The sequence below is a fragment of the Oryctolagus cuniculus genome, unplaced genomic scaffold, assembly GCF_964237555.1.
Source record: "Oryctolagus cuniculus unplaced genomic scaffold, mOryCun1.1 SCAFFOLD_55, whole genome shotgun sequence".
Classification (NCBI taxonomy): Eukaryota; Metazoa; Chordata; class Mammalia; order Lagomorpha; family Leporidae; genus Oryctolagus; species Oryctolagus cuniculus.
In genome coordinates this window covers 308,704-326,319 of record NW_027208214.1, presented here as the reverse complement: position 1 = coordinate 326,319, position 17,616 = coordinate 308,704, and the positions used below count along the sequence as shown (strand labels likewise).

Below are 17,616 nucleotides of genomic sequence, written 5' to 3'. Positions count from 1 at the left end.
TCAGCTCCAACACTGGGCATGGCCAAGGACTCCCCGGTTGGAACTCAGCTACAGGAGAACAAGGAGACACAGGACCCTTGGCTCCCAAAGTTCACAGCCGTGCCTCCCTGGGCTGTCCTACAGACCCAGTCTCTGCCTCCCGCCAGATGTGGGCTGCTCTGACTCCCAGGACCACGTGGTGAACTCGGGTCTGGGCTTCAGAAGTAACCACCCCTGGACTGGGAGACTGGAAGACAGAAATGAGAGTTCGGGACTCTGAACCTCGGCTGCCCGTCCAGTGCTGGGAACATGGGTAGCAGCGATACAATCATCTTAGGTTTACCATGGGGCTACTGCAGGGGCCTCCTCTGGGTCAAGGTCATTCTGACCTATGGATCATTCTCCGGTACCTCACGGGCACCTGCTGGCTTTTCTGGCCCTGAAACCTAGCAGCCGTAAGAGCACTTTCCCGGCCAGCTGTCTGGTGCTGTCCAGCGCAGCTCACAGCAGCCCTCATGGCAAATGTCTGCACTCACCTCATTGCGGGGCTGCCCCTACCCACACAGAACCACCTGACCCAACAACAAGGCTGCCGAAGCAACCTGATGCCCATGCCTCTCAGGGCATCTCTGACCTTTACTGTCCCTCTGGCCAGAGCTCAGCTAACTCAAGAGCTGGCAGGAGACACTGATCAGCAGATACCAGGGAGCCGACAGGTGGGCAGGGCTGCAGGCCACTGTCCCAGGCAGCTACTAACTCTTGCACTGCCTGGCCTGGCTTGCATGCCAGGGGCCCAGCCAGCCCCCCACCTGCACCCCAACACCCTACGTGGTGTGTGTTCCACTGAGCTGCCCATCCCCAGTTCATGGAATGCCACAGCCAATCGCTCTGCAAGATCTGGCCTCCTTGAAATTTCCAATTTGTGAGAAATGTAAAAATAGAAGGTCATTTGCCACAGGCAGCTTGCGTGGAATCGAATGCAGCTTTCGTGTCACGTCAGATCACGGTACGCAAGCTGATGGCTTCCTCAGGCTGCCTCCATGGCTTCCCAAACATCAAGACACAGGCGACCGGCCGGGAGACGCCCCAAAGTTAGGACAAGGTGGCAGGGTGTCCAGGTCACAGACAACGTGGGACCTGCTGGATGCCTCTGTCCAAACCGAGTCCAGCAGCTGGGGACAAGTGCATCTCCCTGCCCCCCTGTCCCGCTCAGCTCCCCGGGGAGCCGGCAGTGCTCCCTGGTGGTGGTAGTGGAAGGGGGCATGCTTTGTAGACCCTGCAGCTCCCTCAATGGGGCCGTCAGGTCATTGGGGGCTGTGCAGCGGCAGAGAGCGAAGCCCAGGTGTGGATGGGCTTGGGTTCGAGCAGCAAGTTCTGGGACTGCCCTCCTCCTCCTCAGCTCTCTCCCATCTAGGATCATCACACCAGCTGCCTCCCAGGGGCCTGTCAATGCTCAGCGCAATGACTTCCGTGAGGCGCTCCCCCGCAACCCGCCAAGCTGATGGCCACCGGCCTTCCTGCTGCTGTCCTAGGACTGACACTGCTGGGTGTTAATGACTGCCCGTAAGCACCGTGCGCTTGTGTTCACATCTGAGCCTGTGCCAGGCAGCTCCCACCTCAGTTGCTGCCTTCCCCAGCCACAGGCTCTGCTCTGCAGGTGTGCGGGGGATTATGGGATGGAGGAAGGTGCTCCGGGGCCCCAAAGCACCCTGAGCCGCATCTCCCAGGAGGTCTGATTTTGTGGTCCACATCTGCTCTCCCTGTCCCTCTTCCTTCTAGAATGGCGCAGTATGCAGAAAGGTGTGCCCGACCTCCATGTGTGCCCGACTTCCATGCCTGCCTGACCCAAGCAGGGAGTGGGCACAAGGCACACGCCACACCACAGAGCCATGCATCTCAGCTGGGGTGGGGCAGGGGCTGCAGCCTGCACCTGGAGTCAGTTCAAGGTTGTTTCCAGAGCAGCAGCGTCTGCGCCCTGCCTCCCGCTCTCCAGCGGGCAGCTCTGCAGGGCTGAAGTGAAGGACCAGCTCTGACTCAGCGCGACAGGCCTGCCGACATTCATGTGTCAGTGCCTGTTTGGAGAGCCAGGCAATGGCAGGGCTGGGGCTGGCATCAGTGGAAAGGAGGCTCACCTGGGGCCAGCCCGCAGGGGCCGGCCTGGGCTCCCACCTGCCTGCCGGCACAGAGAGGGCAGAGGCTGCCGGCAAGGCTGCAGTGGTGGGGCTGGCACTGTGCCTGTGTCCCCTATAAGCAAGAGGAACGGCGTCTTTGTGGCACAGGCAAGAAGCCGCCCGACACTGGTGCTTGACTTCATGTGGCTCCTGCACATCTCGTGCCGGCAAAGGCTTGCGTGCAAGGCAAACCCACGGGGCCTCACTGTCGACCCTAAACCCCATCCTCGGTTCCCCAAACCCACCTCCTCACTTCACAAAGGAGAAGCAAGGCCCTGAGGCCTGCAAGCGTGCACATCACAGCACAGGGGCAGATCCTGGCCCAGCCTCCTGCCGGCTATGCGCCCTTGGGCAAGTCACTTCCTGCTCTCTCTCTGTCCTCCGCCTTCTGAAGTGGGAGCCAGAGCAGCAGGGATGAGGAGCCAGGCACCGTGGGGGATTTCACTGCTCCATTCCCCGTGAGCCGGAATGAGAACGTATCCCCAAGGTCACCTAACTAAGAAATGCCAGTGCCCGTCTCAAAGCAAACCCCCAGCCAGAGCTCACTCAGCCCCAGCCAGGGACACAGAGGCCCCAGCCTGTGGCCCTCCTGGCTCGAGCAGACAGGGAGAAATGGCAGGTAGGTCTGTGCATGCACAGGCTAAAGCACCTGTTGACTTCCTGCTGCATGCTGGGCCATGTGCAAACACACAGCATCGCCGTTCCGGGGCTGCCAGGCGTGTGAACCCCAGGGTGCACGGGACAGCCAGGCCGTCAGGTGGCTCGTTTAGCTCAGATGAACGCGACTTGCCTCGTCCTCACCCTCTACCCTCCCACCCTCACCCGAGTTCCCGGGGACCCACTTCTCGGCAAACCTGCGGTCCTGTCAAGAGGAGGCCCTGATTTGCCTCCCTGTGTGGCTCCCAGGGAAGCCCTCCACTCAGACGCGGCCATGCTGGACAAGCAGGCTGTGCCTCTCCCTGGGACTCACTGTCTGTCCTCCGAGGACTGGCCACGGGGCCAGTGCTTGGCTGGAGACAGAGTGCTCCCTTTGTTTGCTGTGTGCCTGATGATTTATTTGAGACCAGGGAGGCTCAGCCATTTTGCCCCGCTGCTCTGGGGAGGGGCCCTCCCTCTACACCTCCCGCAGGGACTCACACCTCAGAGGGCAAGTTCTCCTCCCGCCCTGCCTCCGCCTGGGAGAGGCTCCAACCGATGGCCACTGGCTCAATGCTTCCCAGAGTTCTACACAGAGAGCTGGAGCCAGCTCCTAGGACGCTTGTGGGACCCAGTCCCCCTCTTTGTTTTATAACTGGGGGATGCCTTTCCCCCTGCCTCATGAACACATTCTCCCCAGGGGTCCCTGAGAGAGAGTCTAAGCCATGTCCAGCATCAGATACCCCCTCTCCTTCTCCAAACACCCCCCTGCGTGCCGCAGGCTCACTCCCCAGATGGCCGCAACACCAGGTCTGTTGAGCCAGGAGCTTCATACGGGTCTCCCAGGGGCCCAAGCACTTGGGCCGTCCTCCACTGCTTTCCCAGGCACATTAGCAGGGAGCTGGATTGGAAGTGGAGCAGCCGGGACTGGAACCAGCACTCATAAGGGTTGTAGGCTTCACAGACAGAAGCTTAACCCTCTGCACCACAGTGCACCTGCAGACCCCACCCGATCTGGAAATCTGAGGACTGCCCCAGCAGCCTCCCCCACAGCCAACCCCAGCCCAGCCTTCAAGGACCCCTCCCCCCCACCGTTGCCACGTGCTGGCTGCCTGCCCTGTTTTGCAAAGGCCCCTGCACTTGGGGCCCTGCTGCCTTCTCTCCAGCCCTGGTCTCTCCCCTCATCTCTCTGTCTGCAGGGCTGCCACTTGCTGACTATGGCGCACCCCATCCCCTTGCATCTGTTCTGGGGTCCTGCAAAACACTGGTTGCCGGTGGCCACACCAGCTTCTCTCTCTCCATGCTGCCTCCCACAAGCATGGTGTCCACCCGGCAGCAGGGCACAAAGTCCTGTGAGCTGTGAGCCAGGAACTGTCCTGGGCCACAGACCACAAGGTGAATGGGGGCCAGCAGGGGACAGGCTTTCCCAGACACGCCCACAAGCTCCCTGTGCCAGGAGCACACACACAGGCCAGCGGGGGACAGGCTGAGAAGGCTTCCTGGAGGAAGGACCCCAGCTGTGTGTGTGGAGGGGTGGCACGCAGCTCCGGGTGGCAGCAAAGGATGTGTTTGCTACCTGACCCCGGCTTCAGCTGCTTCAGGCCACGGCCACAGCATCTGCACTTTCATGCATGGGAGAGGGGACATGTGACCTAGGGCAAGCAGAGCCCGCACCCTGGCTTCAGTGAGGGCACACAGGACGGACAAATGCCTCAACAGCAGACCTCCAGTTGGGACTTTTGCTAAAGCTCTTGTCCAACAGGATCTGGGTCTCAGCCAGGCCCCCAGGGCCTCTGCCATGCCCGGAGCCGGCCCTACCTGAAATAACCCCGAGGGAAAGGAGAGCCGGGTGGCAGGCTGAGACCCTGGGTCCAGCTACGCCTGAGCGTGGTGTCAGTTATTTAAACCAGGGAGTTCCGTTTTGTTCATTGAGACCTGTGTGAGTTCAGTGATGTCCTCAGTAAACCAGTGTTGGATTGCAAATTACTTCTAAGGGGAGTACAAATCCCCGTTTGCCTCCTTCGTGTTTCCTAGGTAACCCTGCTCATAATTGTCGCCTTTGCCCTTACAGTCCTGATCGGAAGTCGATTCCGCTCTCTCTTTGTTGCTCTCAATTTCTTTTCCTACATCCAAAAGCCGGCTGGGGTGTGAAGCCAGTTCGCAAGGGGCCCTTCTGACGGTCGGGTGGTCTCCCCAGCCCCCCACGGCTGTTGGGCATCTGTGCGCCCATCTCGAGGGACGGGGAGCCTGAGACTGCACCTGGCATGTGGTCTCAAACAGCAAAATGTGCTGGGGATTCTGGGAGCTCCCTAACATGCAGGAGTGTTGCGTTTTGAACCGGAGGCCGCTGTGGGCTTGGGTTAGAAGCTTAGGGAGAACTTGCACGCGCCCCTGTGAGCTAGGGTGGTGGGCCCTGGGGAGTGGCATTCCCAGCCGGGGCAGCGAGGAGGCCTGGCACGGAGTGGAGCAGCTCCCTGTGCCCTTGCTCTGCCAGTGCCGAGTCCCTGGGTGGCGCTCTGTGAACGAGCCGTGTGCCCTTGTGTTCACGTCCCTGGAGACCTATTTCTGGCAAGTCGTACTGGTCTTCCAGTTCCATGATGATGCAAAGTTTCCTTCTGAGATACACTTATTTAATCTAAAAAAGGAAAATATTTAAGTAAATAAAAATAGATACAGGCTTAAGTAAATAAAAATAGATACAGATTTTTGCAAAAACTCTTGTGGCTGGTTTGCAAATGACTAAAGTTTGAGTAGCCTCATTTAGGGAACTGTTTCATCCGTGTGCTCTTTCACTCCACAAATGCACACGGAGCACCTGCTGGGTGCGAGACAGACAGACAACACAGTCTGTGAGAGACGCCGTGGGGAGCCTGGGGATGGGCCTGCCGGGCTTGCCTGCGGGCCTACGGCCAGGCCTTGACCTTCAGGGGCACTGGGGAACCGCTGAGTGTTCTGCAGCAGAATAAGGTCCTGCTGGCCAGGTGTAGGCCGGAGGCTGCTCTCCTGCCTGCTGCCCAAGACCCTCATCAGCAGCTCCTGGCAGACTCCGTCTCCATGACAACACAGAATTGCACCTTCCAGGCTTGCCAGAACTACAGTGAGACCCAGCGGTCTGCCTGCAGCCTCCGTGTTTGTTTGCAGAAGGGCTGCTGCTGCTTTCACTGCACCTCACGCCACAGGTTCCCCCATTAGCAGAAGAGTCATTACTGCATGCGGCCCCTTGAGAAACCGCAACAGACCCCGCGGGGGAATGCAGGACTGAGATTTTTCCTCGTGGGGTCCCTAAGTCAGGCTGGGGCAGATGGCTCTCGCAGCTGCGTCCTTGCTGAATGGGCAAATATTTGTGTACTTGGCCGTGCGTGCCGGGATCTCTACCCTCCCCAGGCTGACCCCTGCCCAGGGGCCCACTTCCTCAAGCCTGATCCCCCCTCCCCTGCCCACGCCTTCCCAGCAGGTGGCCTGGCGCATCCTCCCCTTTGGAGCCAGACAGACCCGTGCACCAGTGGCCTCACCTCTTTGGGCCTTATCTGCAAAATGTGAAACGCAGGTAGGGTGCCCCTTGCGAGGGTGCAAGGAGGAAGCCAGCTAGTGGCCTGATTGGGGGCCACTGCTCCCCAGTTACCAGGATTCTAGTGTGGAGTCAAGGCTGCCTGTGGGGAGCAACTCGGACTAGACTAAGTTACTGGAATTAAGACTTATTCTATGCATCTGCTCTCCCACAATATGGCGCTGAGAAGGGAGAAACAGCTTCTACACAGCTGCCTCCAGTTCAACCAATAAACTGTGGGACCTGCTCCTGATTGGAGGAGAGCAGCGTACTCGGCGTGTGGGTAGCAGAGTTGGGATTGGTGGAAGAGGACTATAAAGGAGGAGAGAGACGGCATTCACCAGGAGCATCTAAGGGGAACATCTAAGGGGAACACCAGTGCAGCCCCTGAGAGAGCCGGCCGGCGGTGTGCCGCTCCCCTGCAGAAGTGGGGAATGTGGCCAGGGGGAACTGCCCTTCCACGGAGGTGGAAGGGACAGTAGCCAACCTGGGAAGAACCAGCAGCAAACCCGGGGAGGGCCGAGCAGACGAAAGAACAGCGCAGGGTCCTGTGTCGTTCCTCCACGAAGAGGGGGAGCGACATAATGGTGCCGTGACTCGGATATGAAGCCTAGGCAGGGTTTAGTGTCGTTCCTCCATGAAGAGGGGGAGCGACATAATGGTGCCGTGACTCGGATAGGAAACTTAGGAGGGAAGAAACGGGAAGAAGCAGGAAAATACCGGAGAGAGAGACTAGCGAAGAGCCTAGGGGAAAGCCGGACGAGAAAGGTGCCGGAAGAAGCTATTGAAAGCCTAGGCATAGACTTGGATATGGACTGTGGGAAAGAAATTAGGATTGAAAGCGAAAGTGAAAGCTTTCATAGACTCGGATGCGGACTATGGCGGGGAAGCTAGGAGACTGAAAGCGAAAGTGAAACCTGGAGGAGGCTTGGACTCGGATACGGACTGTGGGGAGAAGCCAGGAGAAATGAGAGGAATATTGTTGGAAGAAAACTTAGGGAAACATACCGGGTAGAGAAAAATGTTAGGGAGGATGAAGCCGCGAGTGCAGGCCGAGGCGAAGACTTAAGCCAGCTTGGAATTCTTCAAGTCAGCCCGGGGAGCAAAAGGCGAAAATCTGGAACCAGGGGCAGAGACGTGGGCCGCCAGGTTGGAATTCGCCAGGTTAGTCTGGGGAACTTGGACTGAATGCCGGTGGTGGTGGAAACATTCGCGGAAGCCGCCGCGTGCAGAGAGCACGGGGCGTGAATGGATAGGGAACGCGGGGCTGGTGCGAGGCCGTGGTTCGGACGCGAAGGGGCGTGGAGACCGCGGAGTGTGCGCGTGAAGCCGAGCCGCACAGAGCCGGGAGCCCGCCGGCGGGGCGAGGCGCCGGGAAGCCGCGCAGAGCCGTGAAGCTGCCGCGCGGTGAGGTGCCGAGGAGCAGCCTCGGGGCGGGTGCCGGGAAGCCGCAGGGATAAGAGAAACAGAAGTTTAGAAGTAAAATGAGAGAAATAGGAATGCTGGTAGATAGAAGTAAAACAGGAGAAATAGGAATGCCCGGAGATAGAGAAATAGAGAAAGGCCTCCCCACAACACAGCAATGAGAGAGCTTGGATTCGGTCTGCCTGATTAGGAAGGCGGTGAGCACCTGCGGGCGGCTAGCAGCTTATGCTCCGCAGGTCACCGAAGACAGGCACGAATTAACATCAATAAGGCCTCCCCACAATACCGCAATGAGAAGGCTTGGATTCGGTCTGCCTGATTAGTAAGGCGGTAAGCACCAACAGGCGGCTCGACCAGAGTATGAGCTGCAGGTCACTGAAGACAGGCACGAATCAACACCAATAAGCCTCCCCATAATATGGCAATGAGAAGGCTTGGATTCGGTTTGCCTGATAGGGCTTGTAAGCACCTGCAGGCAGAGCAGAGCATGCGCTGCAGGGCACCGAACACAGGCACGAATCAGCGCCTAAAAACCTCCTCACAACATGGCGAAGAGAGGACCCGGATTCGGTTTGCCTGATTGATAGGACTTGTAAGAACCTGTGGGCAACTCTAGCAAGCAGAGCAGAGTGTGTGCCGTGGGGCACCGAAGACAGGCGCGTATCAACGCCAAAAAATAAAAAGAAAGGGGGATCTGTGGGGAGCAACTCGGACTAGACTAAGTTACTGGAATTAAAACTTATTCTATGCATCTGCTCTCCCACAATATGGCGCTGAGAAGGGAGAAACAGCTTCTACACAGCTGCCTCCAGTTCAACCAATAAACTGTGGGACCTGCTCCTGATTGGAGGAGAGCAGCGTACTCGGCGTGTGGGTAGCAGAGTTGGGATTGGTGGAAGAGGACTATAAAGGAGGAGAGAGACGGCATTCACCAGGAGCATCTAAGGGGAACATCTAAGGGGAACACCTGTGCAGCCCCTGAGAGAGCCGGCCGGCGGTGTGCCGCTCCCCTGCAGAAGTGGGGAATGTGGCCAGGGGGAACTGCCCTTCCACGGAGGTGGAAGGGACAGTAGCCAACCTGGGAAGAACCAGCAGCAAACCCGGGGAGGGCCGAGCAGACGAAAGAACAGCGCAGGGTCCTGTGTCGTTCCTCCACGAAGAGGGGGAGCGACAGCTGCCTGCATGCCTCATCACCTCTGTGAACCCCCTCTGATTCTGGCCCAGCTGCCCTGGACTCCCCCCTGGGCCTTGCCCCCCACCTCCCTTTGGGTCCTCACTCTCTCTTTGGTGGGGAGAGAGCCCTGTACACTGTAGGGCTCTATACTTGTAGACACCACCCCCGCCCCCTGGATTCTCTTCCACACTCGGGGTTTGCATCTGGCCCTTCAGTGCCACTCAAGGTCCCTGGCTCTGGCCCTTACATATGCGGCTCCCTCTACTCCTCTGCTGGGCTCTTGACTCTGCAGGTCCCAGGATGGGAGCCACCGGGACACCTGCAGCACCCCTGCCTGGCCCACTCCCCCAGCTACATTGGCCTGCCTGGCGCCTGGCTCTGAGCTTGGGGAGGTGGGGAAGGCGGATGCACAGGTCTGCCCCTGCAGGAGCACCCCTGCTGGGCCCCACCAGACTCCCAGCTGCCCCCACGGGGGATCTGCATGTCAGTTACCTGCCCCTGTGGGCACCCGACAAGCACCCAGACCAAGTCCCTGGATCAGGAGGCTCCTTGGGAACCGAGGAGGGTAGGAGGTGCTGGAGGCCAAGGCATGCCTGGGCAGAAGGTAAACCGGAAGCCTGGGAGGCAGGCATGGGGGGAGCAGGTGTCACAGAGACAATGGGGAGACTGGCTTCTCCTCCTGGGTTGTCCAGGAGCTCCCCCCACCCAGGCCACCCTATGCCTCTGAGACAGTGAGGGTACGCGGAGTCCAGGGTTACCTGAGTCCTGCCCATCACCCTTGGTTCAGCCAGAACAGCTCCACCTCTGCCAGCTCGGCGCCTGCTCCTGATGGCTTGAGCCGCCTGTGTAGCTGAAGAGAGAGAAGCTCAGCGTCACTGTTCAAAGGTGTCCAAGGGCCTCCCGGCTTGCTCCTTTTCTGGCCGGAGTGGCTCCCCTCCCCCACCTTCCTTCGGCTTCAAGGGCTGGAGATGGAGTCGAACACCTTGCACAGTTGCGAGGCCGGGGCTCTCTGTCGTCAGCGGCACTGGGTCCCCCTTCCCCTGTCCTCGAGGTTTCATTCACCCGGGTGTTTACAGGATGGCTGCCAGCGCTCCCCACACACATCCTTCTCCCGTCACAGGATGAGGTCAAAGGCATCCATGCAGTGTTGACTGAGCCTGAGTCATACGCACCCCATCTCCTCAGATCCTAGGGTGGAACCAACCCACCTGCATCTCACGTCGGGTCCAAGCTCAGCCCTCTGTGTAGATGAACTCACTTACTGCACACAGGGTTCACAGGTAGCCCGTCCCTGTGGGAACAGAGGCTCAGGGAAGTGGGAGTGTTCTCTGGGCCCTGCAGGTGGGGCTCAGATGCACACATCCTTAACCACGCTGTCCACCACCCTCCATATGCACATTGAGGGGCTTTACCAGATCAGGGAAAACTGCTCTGTGTCCAAACACGGTGGAATGACATTGAACTTGACCTAGCAGAGGCTCGCAACCAGATCTGAATCCTAGGATGTTCCAGAAGATGTGCTGCGGCTAGCGTCCAGACCTCGGTGTTGGAGGGGTCTCGTTTGGGGCTCCTTTGGGAGCATTCCTGGGGCGGGGAAGGGGGAGTCACGTTCAGCCCATGTGTTCCAGAGGTGCGGGAAGGGGAGGCGACCCATAGGAAGGGGCTTCAGGAGGTTCATGGGCAGTGACATTAAGACCACGTGCATTTCCCATGCGCACGCCAGGAGGCGGGCGAGCCAGCTGCCCGGGTTGGGGGACAACTGGAGTGCCAACCCCAGGGGCTGACTCCGGGAGAGCAGCAGTTCATGCTAGGACTTCCTGGTTGGGTCAGTGGGCAGGCCAGACCGGCCCGGGGCGACTGTCCCCCAGGGCCGAGGTGTGGGAGCAGGCACTGGAGCAGCGCGAGCCCGAGCTGTTTTCCTTATTTGCCATCCGCAGAGCAGCTAATCCCAGGACCATTCTTGATGAGAAAACACGGACTCGGCGTTTTCATCCCAGACGGAAGCTGTTGACTTCCTAGAATAGATCCGGGAGAGGGAAGCCCAGTGGGAAATGCGCCTGCGGAAACAATGGGCAATCAGGGCCAGGCGCGGGGCCAGCGGTGAGGTCCTTTCTGGCTCTGCCTGACAAGGGGGGCAGGTGGCACCAGGACGGGGACTGAAATCCCACCGTAGAGAAAACCACCAGCCTGGGTCTCGGCGTTTGGGCCCCAGGCTGATGGCAGCTGGGGAGATACTCACAGGTACAGGAAGAGGGGACCACTTGTCCCCTCCCTTCCTCTCCCACCCACTCCTCCCGCCTCTGTGGACTTTTCTCCCTCCCTCCCCTCTTCAGAATGCTCAGAATCACCCCAGCCGGTCAGGGGTACCCCTGTGGGAACGCTCACAGTCCTAAGGGCAGCAATTCTCTCATCCTCACTCCCCAGTGGGAACAGTGTGCTGTGTATGTGAGTGTGCACAGATGGGCAGCCAGGCTCCCTGCTGTCTGTGTGTGCGGACGGCCCCACAGTCCTGGGTCCTTGTGCCCCCTGCTCGTCCCACTCAGCAGCTCCTCAGAGAAGCCCCTGCTCTGTCACAGCACGCCCAGACCCACGCCTTCTTCCAAACTGCGTGTGGTGCGCGTGTGCCATGGGGAGGCTTTGAGGCACTCAGGGGCTTCCAACTCTTTTTTAAAAAAAATCCTTCTATCATCTATCTATGCCTGTCTATCTATGTATCTGTCTATCTATCTATATCTATCTAGTTACTTAGCCTACTTGAAAGACAGGGAGGGAGACAGAGACAGAGAGAGATCCATCATCTAACCACAAGTTCACTCCCCCAAAACAAGCAAAAGCCAGGACTGGGCCAAGCCAAAGCCAGGAGCCTGGAACTCAACCCAAGTCTCCCATGTGGGTGGCAGGTACCCCATTACTTGAGCCATCACCTGCGCCCCACTGGGATGCTCATTAGCAGGAACTTGGCTTAGAAGCAGAGCAGCCAGGACTGGACCAGATATTCCCATATAGGATGTTGGCATCCCAGGCAGCCCACTGCCCAGACACCCATGTTCTCCCTCTCTCTCCCCTGGCCCCCCGGCCCCCACCAGTGTCCTCTGTGCTGTGTTCCAAAGCCACATGTCCCAGAGGGGACCTCTGCATGCACTCCTGGCTGCTCATGGAGACCGAGAGAGGCTGTGAGTGTCCCAGAGGCTGCACGCCCTGTCTTGGGGCTGGGGCAGTGGGTTCTAGGCCAGCTCCCCTGCAGAGACCAGAGGGAGGCAAAGGCCAGGCTTCTCCTGTGGTCCTCGTCGTTCCCAGGTGGGTGAGCCACAAGCACTTCCCAGGGAACCACCCTGCGTGCTTGGCGGGAGGTGTGGGACCTGCACGGACACCCAGTGCCCCAGTCCTGCTGAACTGAGAGGGGGGCAGATGGCAGGGCCCGTTCCCACTGGACCCAATGGCCACCTGCTTTGTACTTCAAGAGGCACCAAGCCAGGGCTGGCAAGGACCAGGCGTGAGCGTGGCTGGTCCCATTAGCTGCATGCGGCCAGGTGGGGAGGTGAGTGGAGGAGAGCTGGGGGGAATACTGCCGTCTAACAGACCTCACTGAGCTGGGTGCCGTGGACCTTCTGTGTGCTCCTGCGAGGCTTGGCCCTGCTCAGGACCAGCTCTCAACGCTGAGATCCCACGCACAAGGTGAGGACAGAACAGCTACAAATACACGCTACGGGTGGACATCGTGCCCTAGACGCGCAGACGCTCCTGCGTGAGCCCATCCGATGGCAGGAGCCAGCACTGGCTGTGGTCACCACAGCTTTGAAGCCACTCTGCATGGAGACAGCGCTGCAGGGACTTCCATGGCAGCCATGAGGTGACGGGAAAACACACGTGACCTCTGTTGGCTGCAGGCTGACAGGTGACAGCGGTTCACTGCTTGGGGAGAAAATGAATGGGACTCAAGACACAGTCAGGGCCGGCGCCGCGGCTCACTAGGCTAATCCTCCGCCTTGCGGCGCTGGCACACCAGGTTCTAGTCCCGGTCGGAGCGCCGGATTCTGTCCCGGCTGCCCCTCTTCCAGGCCAGCTCTCTGCTGTGGCCAGGGAGTGCAGTGGAGGATGGCCCAAGTGCTTGGGCCCTGCACCCCATGGGAGACAAGGATAAGTACCTGGCTCCTGCCTTCAGATCAGCATGGTGTGCCGGCCGCAGTGTGCTGGCCACAGCGTCCATTGGAAAGTGAACAAAAGGAAAAGGAAGAACTTTCTCTCTGTCTCTCTCTCTCTCTCACTGTCCACTCTGCCTGTCAAAAAATTAAAAAAATAAATAAATAAAAAATTAAAAAAAGGACACAGTCAGAGGAAGGGGTGGCCCTGGGTGGCCACAGGGGACAGGTGCACTGGAAAGGGAGAGGACATTCCTTAGCACTGGCCCAGCAGCGGGGGCATCACCTCGGGACAGCACCGAGCCCAGGCACCTGCAGGGACAGCCTGGGACAACCCCTCAGGCAGCGGCAAGTGTGGGTGCAGGAGACAGAGCAGGGTGGGTGAGGCACCTGGGGCTGCCACGCCTATCTGGGTGGGGCCTGTGGGAGGAGGGGGCGGAGCCGCTGGAGCAGGAATTGTGACTGCAGCCTGGAGGAAGGCGTAGCTCGAGGCACAGGGACACCCGTGTTTCTGTGGGATTTTGTACTTTAGAAGTGACCCAGGTTTCTTAGGACCCCCAAGTTCCAGGTGAGGAGTCTGAGGGCACAGAGACGGATAGGGATTTGCTGTAGGTCACACAGCTTTGAATGTCCCTGTTAACTCAGACTCTAGCAAGTCCAGGCTGAGGAGAGACCGTGGGGGCCCCGGGTGCTCATGGAGCCCTAGGACCTGGCCCTGGTGGCAGTGGCTGGAGGCTGGTGGGTGACGGAGCACAGTGTGGGCTACACAGGGAGTGCGTGGGCCTGGGAGGTATGAGGAGGCTGCGATGACCCAGGGAGGAGCAGGGATGCTGGGAAGAGCGCCGACTGTCTACCTGGGGGCCACGTGGACTTCCGAAGCGTCCAGTGCCAGGGCTGCTCCGACTACTGTGGTACACATAGGTGCCTGCCCCATGGGGAGTCCCAAACCCAGTCGATGAGGCACCAGTCCCATGAGGCCAAACCACAGGGTGACATTGACCCTGGGGAGGGTGCTGCTGTGAGGTGGGCACGAGCCACAGGCCTGGCCAGTCCGGGGTGAGCCTGGGACTTCCACTGCTCACAGCTGTGTCGTCCTCGCGACAGGAGGGCCTGAACCCAGTGAAGCTGAAACAGGGATACATGTGGTCAGGGCAAGCATGAAACCTGGGTGTGATGGGTCTGAATACAACCACTAGAGCTCCTGGATCCAGCTGTGCCTGAAGTCCTAGTGGCACTTCTCCCTTTCATGGCCCAATAAGCCCTTTTGCCCTAGGGGAGGCTGAGCCTGAAGCCAGCTGGGACAGGGATTCTGGTGCTTGGCGATCTCAGGTGTCCTGGTTAATACCATGGCCAGGTCACCTAGATAGGGGTAGCCCAGTTCTGCCTACCACCACTGGGATGGAGCCACACCACATACTGTCCATGGCTGCTTTGGCCCAGGGGGCAGAGACCACATGGCCCACAAACCTACACGCTGACTATATGGCCTCTTACAAGTCTCTCGTCCCTGACCCAGATTATTGTCTCCTGCCTCAGTGAGGCAGAAACTGGGTTCCCTACGTCAGGCACAGCCAGGTCAGGAGCCTGGACGCTGCGCCCACCCCACGCAGTGGGCAGTTCTGGGCCTGCACGGAGTCCCTCTCTCAGCCTCCCCACCATGCTCCAGGGAGACACAGGAGCTGGGGAAGCAGAAACCTACAAACCACAGAGGCTCACGGCCCAGCCCGGCCAGCCGTGGCTGCTGGTGTCCCAGACCCTAAAACCCGAGGGCGCTGTCCTGACTGTGGCCAGGGACCAGAGGAAGGCCTGGCAGCCAAAATGCTTTCTCCGGCCGCTGAGTGAGACAGGGATCTCAGAGACCTGGGGGATGGGCAGTCACGTCTGGAGCAGGTGGCCTGGAGCTCTGCATGATGGGAAACACACAGGAAGCCCCATGCGACCTTGTAGAGTCCCTCTGGGCCCCCCTACCCCCCCTGCACCCTGTAACCATGTGGGCGTGTCCTGCCAATCCAAGCCCCTTCCTGCCCCAGGCCTCTGCACTTGCTGCTCCCCACCCCTCTGTGGAGTTGGCATGGCTGCTTCCTTCACATCGGTCAGCAAAGAAGATGGGGTGGCCCTGACTCCCGGCTCTGCCTGCCCCAGCACCCACATGCCTCAGGCCAGGGTCTTCCAGGCTGCTTGCCAAGAGGGCTTCCTGGAGGAGGTGACCTCTCTAACAGGGCTGGACAGGGAAGCCTCAGCCCAAGGATTAGGTGGCTATAAGTGCCCAGTGCAGGTTGGGCACCCTTGTGAACCTCAGTTTACTTATCTGTCAAAGGCAGCAGCAGAAAACAGTTCCACGTGGGGTGTGTGGAGGCTGAGCAGCGGCTGGGGCAGTCCCAGCACTGGTCAGGGACCGGCCCATTCTGGCTGGAGGCCCCTGAAGGGCCGGGGGCATAGCCTGGGAGGGGGTGCTGCTGGAGACCCCCAAATCCTCTCTGGAAGAGAGGGGCATGAACTCAGAAACAGGCTGTTCTCCCCTCCCCTGCTCCGGGGCTCCTGGCCCTCAGGGAGCCTGGCAGCCCCCCTGCCCCCACCCCCAACTCTGGAGCTGGTGGCTGAGCATGGGAGCTGATGGCCACCCGACCCCCACTGCCCTGCCGCCATTCCTTTGCAAGTGCCAGGCCAGGTGCAGCCGGGAAGGTGGCAGATGGCCACAAATGAGGGGTGAATGAGCTGATAAACCATCAGCGGGGAAATAGAGCATCTCAGCTCCCAGGGGCCAGGGCTGTGCAAGGAGTGATGCTGGGGGGATGGGACTGTGTGAGCGTGCGGCGTTCAGCGTACGTCAGGCAGCCTCGGCAGCGCTCTGGCCAGGTGAGTGTGCACATACGCACACACACACACACCCACATGCAATCGCCCCCCATGCTCCCCAGCACATGCATGCCTGTTTCCATGCATTCACCCCCCAGGCTCTCAACAAGCCCGCACTCACTGTGGCACAGACAGAAACAGCAGCCTGCTACATCCACACCCAGGGGACCGGGCTCCCCGGCGGCTGGGGCACCGTCCTTATGCACACAGCCCCATGCCAGGGGCCCCCTGCGTGCCCCCCGCATAGGTACAAGCAGGCATCTGAGTGGCTTCTAAGGTGCGCAGAATCCTGCTGGGTGGTGCGGGCTGCTTTCTGGAGACTTGCACTTCCTGTTCTGCGGGAGTGAGGTGGGCCAGGGCTCAAAGCTGCCCATGGGACAAGTCGGCAACTGTGCGTCCTCAGGGCAAGGGCCTTGCGTGTCTATCTGCTGCTTGCTATGGTGGGCAGGTGCGCCCAGGTAGAGGCAGCCCTGTTCCTGTGGGTCTCTGGGGTGCAGCCAGCAGGGGGCAGGGTGCTGGATGTCAGCCAAGTTCACTGGCGGATGCTCAGGACAACACCTCCACCCCTTGAATTGCTGAGGCTGTGGCCAGGGTTCCAGCAGCTGCCCTACACCAGAGCTCACACTCCACACACTAGTATTCACACTGGGCACATAAAAGCTGACCTACAGACTCACCCCCAGTGTGCACACATGCTCTGGGCACACACGCACCATGGCATCTGGCACTGGGTGCACACGCAGGCACCCATACTCCCCAGGGAAGGCACAGGGACCCTGCCCCTGACACAGGATCCCCATTGATGGATCATCAGAGGGGACTGCTGTGGTGACAATGAAGGCCGAAGGACAGGGACACAGAGGACAAGGGGGCTCCCTGGGGGCCAGTAGTGGGAAGCTTGGCTGGTGACTCTCCCCATCTGCCCCCTCTGTGGACAGGAAGGAAGGACTCTGAATCCACACCAGGTGGCCGGTCACACGATGAGCAGCCCGTGGCAACCGAGTGCAGAGTGAGGCCCGCCTTCCCACGTGTCCACCCTGGGATCTTTGCACCAACGTCCCCTTGCACACATGTGTGCAGCTCCAGGCCGTGGAGCCCAGGGCCCCCACAGGCACACCTGACAGGAGGGGCAGAGGTGCTCCTGGGAGGGGGCGACGTGGGGGTCCTGAGCAGCGAGTGGGTACACTCTGGGAACTTGGGAGGATGTCCTTGGCATGGCCACCTGAATCAAGTCCCGACTCCCGGCTCTGGGACCTTGGGTAAAAGGCTTAACCTGACTGGACCTCGGTGTCCTCGTCTGCGAGATGGGTATAATAATGAGAACCATCACTGAGTTGTCGCGAGGATGAAATGACAAAATGCTCAGAGCTGGCCCCAGGCAGGACCAGTCTGTGCCTTTCTTCTGGATGGCTTACTCCCGCTGCCCCTTCCTCCAGGAAGCCTTCCTTGATCTTCTCTTCTTCCAAGCTCACAGAGCACTTGGCACCTGACAGAAACACCTGTTCCCATCCTAGGATTTATGAGTTTGTTGCACATTTTATCAAGCGCTGCTCTGAGCTGGCCGTGAGCCCAGGGGCTGCTGTAGAGCTGCCCACCCAGATAAGAGCCCTTCTCTCCATCCTCCCTTCAGCCTGTGCACTGACTGACACACGGGGGAGGCCCAGGGGCCGGGAGGCCCAGAGCCCACCC

General features: G+C 59.7%; 1 long non-coding RNA gene across 1 annotated transcript in view; it reads right to left on the bottom strand.

Annotated features, from left to right (window-relative positions):
• Positions 1-875: 875 nt before the first annotated feature.
• Positions 876-17,616, bottom strand: part of LOC138847940 (uncharacterized) — a 78,786-nt gene continuing 62,045 nt past the window's right edge. Inside the window, exons 5-7 of the long non-coding RNA XR_011385810.1 lie at positions 10,141-15,548; positions 9,691-9,774; positions 876-5,421 (exon numbers count right to left, since the gene is read on the bottom strand). This is a non-coding gene — a long non-coding RNA (uncharacterized lncRNA). The remainder of the gene's footprint in view (positions 5,422-9,690; positions 9,775-10,140; positions 15,549-17,616) is intronic.